The sequence below is a fragment of the Vulpes lagopus genome, chromosome X (genome assembly GCF_018345385.1).
Source record: "Vulpes lagopus strain Blue_001 chromosome X, ASM1834538v1, whole genome shotgun sequence".
In the NCBI taxonomy this organism is placed as follows: domain Eukaryota; kingdom Metazoa; phylum Chordata; class Mammalia; order Carnivora; family Canidae; genus Vulpes; species Vulpes lagopus.
In genome coordinates, this window is record NC_054848.1 from 53463674 (window position 1) to 53470109 (window position 6436).

Here is a 6436-nt window from a genome sequence, read left to right on the forward strand (position 1 = left end):
ATCAAGACAGTATAGTACTGGCACAAATACAGACACCTAGATCAATGGAACAGAATAGAGAACCCAGAAATGAGTCCTCAACTCTATGGTCAACTAATCTTCAAGAAAGTAGGAAAGAATAACCAATGGAAAAAAGACTGTCTCTTCAACATATAGTGTTGGGAAAATTGGACAGCCACATGCAGAAGAATGAAACTTATACTATACACAAAAATGAATTCAAAATGGATGAAAGACCTAAATTTGAGACAGTTATCCATCAAAATCCTAGAAGAGAACACAGGCAGCGACCTCTTTGACCTCAGCCACAGCAACTTCTTGCTAGACAAATCTCCAGAAGCAAGGGAAACGAAAGTGAAAATAAACTACTGGAACTTCATCAAGATAAAAAGCTTTTGCACAGCAAAGAAAAAAAATCAACAAAACTAAAAGGCAACAGACACAATGGGAGAATATGTCACAAATAACTTAGCAGATAAATGGCTAGTATTCAAAATCTATAAAGAATTTATCTAACTCAATACCCCCAAAAACAAAAAATCCAATCAAGAAATGGGCAGGAACTCTCTTTCACCATACACATAGATAAACTCAAAATGGATGAAAGATCTAAATGTGAGACAAGATTCCATCAAAATCCTAGAGGAGAACACAGGCAACACCCTTTTTGAACTGAGCCACTTCTTGCAAGATACATCCACAAAGGCAAAAGAAACAAAAGCAAAAATGAACTATTGGGACTTCATCAAGATAAGAAGCTTTTGCACAGCAAAGGATGCAGTCAACAAAACTAAAAGACAACCTACAGAATGGGAGAAGATATTTGCAAATGGCGTATCAGATAAAGGGCTAGTTTCCAAGGTCTATAAAGAACTTATTAAACTCAACACCAAAGAAACAATCCAATCATGAAATGGGCAAAAGACATGAAGAGAAATCTCACAGAGGAAGACATGGACATGGCCAACATGCACATGAGAAAATGCTCCGCATCACTTGCCATCAGGGAAATACAAATCAAAACCACAATGAGATACCACCTCACACCAGTCAGAATGGTTAAAATTAACAACTCAGGAAACAATAGGTGTTGGCAAGGATATGGAGAAAGGGGAATCCTATTACACTGTTGGTGGGAATGCAAACTAGTGCAGCCACTCTGGAAAAGAGTATGGAGGTTTCTCAAAAAGTTAAAAATAGAATACCCTAAGACCTAGAAATTGTACTACTAGGTATTTATTCAAAGGATACAAAAATAGTGATTTGAAGGGACACATGCACCCCAATGTTTATAGCAGCAATGTCCACGATAGCCAAATTATGGAATGAGCCCAGATGTCCATCAATAGATGAATGGATAAAGAAGATGTGAGATATATGGAATGGAATATTACATATTATATATATTATATATATAATGGAATATATTATATATATAATGGAATATTACTCAGTCATCAGAAAGAGTGAGATCTTACCATTTGCAATGACATGGATGGATCTAGAGGGTATTATGCTAAGTGAAATAAGTCAGTCAGAGAAAGACAAATACCATATGATTTCACTCATATGTGGAATTTAAGAAACAAAACAGATGAACATAGCAGAAGGGAAGGAGGGCAGCCCTGGTGGTGCAGTGGTTTAGTGCCGCCAGGAGCCCAGGGTGTGATCCTGGAGACCTGGGATCGAGTCCCACATCGGGCTCCCTGCATGGGGCCTGCTTCTCCCTCTGCCTGTGTCTCTGCCTCTCTCTCTCTCGCTCTGTGTCTCTCATGAATAAATAAGAAATAAAATATTTTAAAAAATAAAGTCACAGAAATTTTTTAAAAATTTAAAAAAAAGAAGAAGGGAAGGAAAAATGTAATAAGATTAAAAACAGAGGGAGGCAAACCATAAGAGACTCTTTAGTATAGGAAACAAACTGAGGGTTTTGGAGGGGAGATGGGTGATGGGCATTAAGGAAGGCACTTGATGGAATGAGCACTGGGTGTTATATGTAACTCATGAACTAAATTATATCCTTGAAAATAATAATAATAATATACTCCATGTTTACTAAATTTAACCTGAATTTTAAAAACTACATGGAATTAAACACATACAGGCAGACAGACACACATGAATACAAGTAAATATGGGGAAATCTGAATAAATTGAATTATAACAATGCTAAAATCTTGATTATGATGTTGTACTGTAGTTAACATGCTGCCACCCTTGGGGGAAACTATGTAGAAGGTACACGAAATCTTTCTGTATTTCTTAAAACCGTATGTTAATCTGCAATTATGTCAAAATAAGCTTAGTTTTGAAAGAACCATAAATAATGTGGTATATTCATACAATGGAATATTACTGATCAATAAAAAGGAATGAGGTGATGATCAATTTCCAGAATGTCCATGTGAGGAATGCTGTGAGCCCTCTTCTCAGGGAAAAAGACAATTTCACTGCTGAAAAGTATTTTATTTTATTTTTTTAAGATATTATTTATTTATTCATGAGAGACACAGAGAGAGTCAGAGACAGGCAGAGGGAGAAGCAAGCTCCTCGTGGGGATCCCGATGTAGGACTCAATCCCAGGACCCCGGGATCATGACCTGAGCCAAAGGCAGATGCTCAACTACTGAGCCACACAGGTGCCAATGAAAAGTATTTTAAAAACAATCATTTAAGTCCCTGGAAATTGTTCTAAGGATATACACTAAATGGAGAAACATTTATTTTTTAAAAATTTGTGACAGTGAGTGTCTGTGGCATTTGAGCCTTACACACTCCCTTATCAACACCCCAGCTCCTACCCTAGTCATGTGCAGTCAAGACAAGCCTCCCTCTCCATCTGGCTCTCATTCTGGTACTGTGGTTTTGCCTTTGGAGGGACAGGCCACCAATATCTCTCATCTCTCCAAGATTCATGTTGCAGATGTCTATTTTGGGCAGACAGTGACAAGAAAACAAGTCTCTTTCCTCAACCCAACCCCAACCTCTGCTGATAAAGCAGAGGCTTTACTCCAGATATGACAGACTGAGAAATCTGGGACTCAGATGTCCCTGTTTCATCTTGTTTAGAGGGTAAATGGGTAAGTTAGAATGAGCTACTGTCCCATCTGTAATCCCTGCTCATAGAGCAGTAGTGCCACTCTGGAAAAATCAGACCATGGCCCCTGCCCCCATAGCTGTATATTGTCACTGAGGTTTTGCCCAGGGCAGAGACAGAACACAAGAACTGATCAGTCTGTACCTCTGTCCAAGGAAACTGACATTGGAACAGAGCGTGAGGAAGTTCAGGTCTAATGGTGTTGTTGAAAACAAAGGAGATCTTGGTGGCGAGCAACTAAAAGGAAGCTAGCAGTTCCAGAATACTAAAAGCAAGAAGCAAAATGATATAACATCTAGAAGTTTAACAAAGATACACAGGCAAAAAAAAAAAAAAAAACCAGCTAAGAAGAGTATACCTGACAACTGGTAGCCACAAAGATTGGTAACACCTTGCTCCCACAAAGAGTCAACTTTTACCAGATCAGACAACAGCAATTTATGCCCCAGAGTAACATCAAAATCAACAGAGCAATCAGATAGCAATTAGTTGAGGCTAGCAACTTGGTGGGATAACAATAGAGACAGACCAGCCCAGGCACTTGAAGAGACTGTGAACTTATTCAAGGCTCTGCCTCTGAGGAGTAACCTTTTTTTTAAGATTTATTTATTTATTCACAAGAGACAGAGAGAGAGTCAGAGACAAAGGTAGAGAGAGAAGCAGGATCCCTGCAGGGAGCCTGATGCGGGACTCAATCCCAGGACCTTAGGATTACACCCTGAATGGAAGGCAGACACTACCTCTGAAGAATAATCTAACAGGTGGCATACTGTGGGGGAAATAGAAGTTGAAACATCAAGTCACTAAACCATAACCAAGAAAACAAGCAAAAAACAATAAAATACAGTCCCAGAGGAGGAAGGGGATCAGTAGCCAGGAATGCTATGATGTATTATCTAAAATAACCATTTTTCCAAAAATATTACAAAATATGCAAACAACAGGAAATTATGACCCCTAAACAGGAAATAAAGCAGACAATACAAATTGGCATTAGGGGGGCCTAGATGTCAGACTTTGCAGACAGATTTCAAAACAACTATTAAAGGTATATTCAAAGAACTAGAGGAAACTGGGGTGCCTGGATGGCTCAGTCAGTGAGTGTTTGCTTTCAGCTCAGGTCGTGATCCCAGGGTTCTGGGGTCAGCCCTGCATTGGGCTCCCTACTCAGCAGGGAGTCTGCTTCTCCCTCTCCCTCTGCCTCTCTGCCCTTCTTGTGCTCCCTCTCACACGCTCTCTCTCTTTCTCAAATAAATAACTAAATAAAAATCTTTAAAAAGAACTAGAGGAAACTCTGATTTAAAAAGTAAGGTAAGATACACCTCAGTGGCTTAGTTAAGCATCTGCCTTCAGCTCAGGTCATGATTCCAGCCCTGTATCAGGCTCCCTGCTCAGTGGGGAGTCTTACTCTCTCCCCGACCAGCTTGTTCTCTCTCCTTTCTCTTTCTCTCTCTCTCTCAAATAAATAAATAAATAAATAAAATCTTCAAAAAATGAAAAATAAAAAGAAGCTATGATAACAGTGTTTCTTTAGGTAGAAAATATTAACAGAGATATACATTATTTTTTAATGAACCAAATGGACATTCTGTGGTTAAAAAATACAATAACTAGCCTTTCGGCACTGTGGCCGCAGCCATGAGTATGCTCAGGCTTCAGAAGAGGCTTGCTTCCAGTGTCCTCCACTGTGGCAAAAAGAAGGTCTGGTTGGACCCCAATGAGACCAATGAAATTGCCAATGCAAACTCCCATCAGCAGATACAAAAACTGATCAAAGATGGGCTGATTATCTGGAAGCCTGTGACTGTCCATTCCCGAGCTCGGTGCCAGAAAAATACTCTGGCCCACTGGAAGGGCAGGCATATGGGCATTGGTAAGAGAAAAGGTACTGCCAATGCTCAAATGCCCGAGAAGGTAACATGAATGAGAAGGATGAGAATTCTACGCAGGCTGCTCAGAAGATACCGTGACTCTAAAATTGACCACCACATGTATCATAGCCTGTACCTGAAAATGAAGGGTAACATGTTCAAGAACACATGGATTTTCATGGAACACATTCACAAGCTGAAGGCAGACAAGGCTCGCAAGTAGCTTCTAGCTGACCAGGCTGAGGCCCACAGATCGAAGACCAAGGAGGCCTGCAAGTGCCGTGAAGAGTGGCTCCAGGCAAAGAAGGAGGAAATCATCAAGACTCTGTCCAAGGAGGAAGAGACCAAGAAATAAAACTCCCTATCTCTTGTCTGTACATAGTGGCTTCAGCATTAATCAGATCAGTAATTCAATAAAACAAACCTTTATCTGCCAAAACAATACAATAACTAGAATAGAAAATTCACTACAGGGGTTCAAGAGTAAATGGAGCTGATAGAAAAAAATTTATGAACTTGTAGATAAATCATTAGAGATTGTACAATATGGAAATCAGAAAAAAAGAAAGAAGAAAAGGTAACAGAACCTAAGAGAAATGTGAGATACTATTAAGTGCACCGATATATATGTATTGGGAGTACCAGAAGGAGACCACAGAAAGGATACCTAGAGATAATGACTGAAAACTTCCCTAATTTGATTTAAAACATTGACCTACACATTCAAGAAACTTTATAAAGTTCAAGTAGAATAAAGGCAAAGAGATCTACACCCACACACATCATAGTCAAAATGCTGAATGACAAAGTCTAAGAAAAAAATCTTAAAAGCAGCAAGAGAGAAATAAATCATCACATGCAAGGGGTCCCTTGTAGCTGACTTTTAATCAATAACAATGAAGATCAGAAGGCAGTGAAATGACATATTCAAAGTACTGAAAGAAAAAAATCAACCAAGAAATTTATATTCAGTAAAACTGCTTTTTCAATTTTATGTTTTAAATTTATTTTAGAGTGAGAGAGAGTCAAAGTGAGGGGAGGGGCAGAGGGAGAGAGAGACAAGTGGATTCCCCACTGAGCAGGGAGCCCAACATGGGCCTTGACCCCAGGACCCTGAGATGATGACCTAAGCTGAAATCAAGAGTCAGATGTTCAACTGACTGAGTGCCCCAGGTGCCCCAAAAACTATTTTTTTAAAATGAAGAAAAAAATTAAGACATCTCCAATTTGGTAGTTATTCTAAATGCAAACACGAAGTTACCTTATGAGAGCAATTCCATTCTTAGGTATATAGCCAAGAGAAGCTTTTTAAAAAATATGTCTACACAAAGATGTGTACATGAACATTCATAGTAGCATTATTTATCTTAGCTAAAAGGTGGAAACAACCTCAATATCCACCAGCAGATGAAATAATAAACAAAATGTTCTATATCCATACAATAGATTATTATTTGGCCATAAAAAG

General features: G+C 39.0%; 1 pseudogene; it reads left to right on the forward strand.

The window, feature by feature from the left end:
• Window positions 1–4735: 4735 nt before the first annotated feature.
• On the forward strand, window positions 4736–5323 carry LOC121483305 (annotated as a pseudogene).
• The last annotated feature ends 1113 nt before the right edge of the window (window positions 5324–6436 follow it).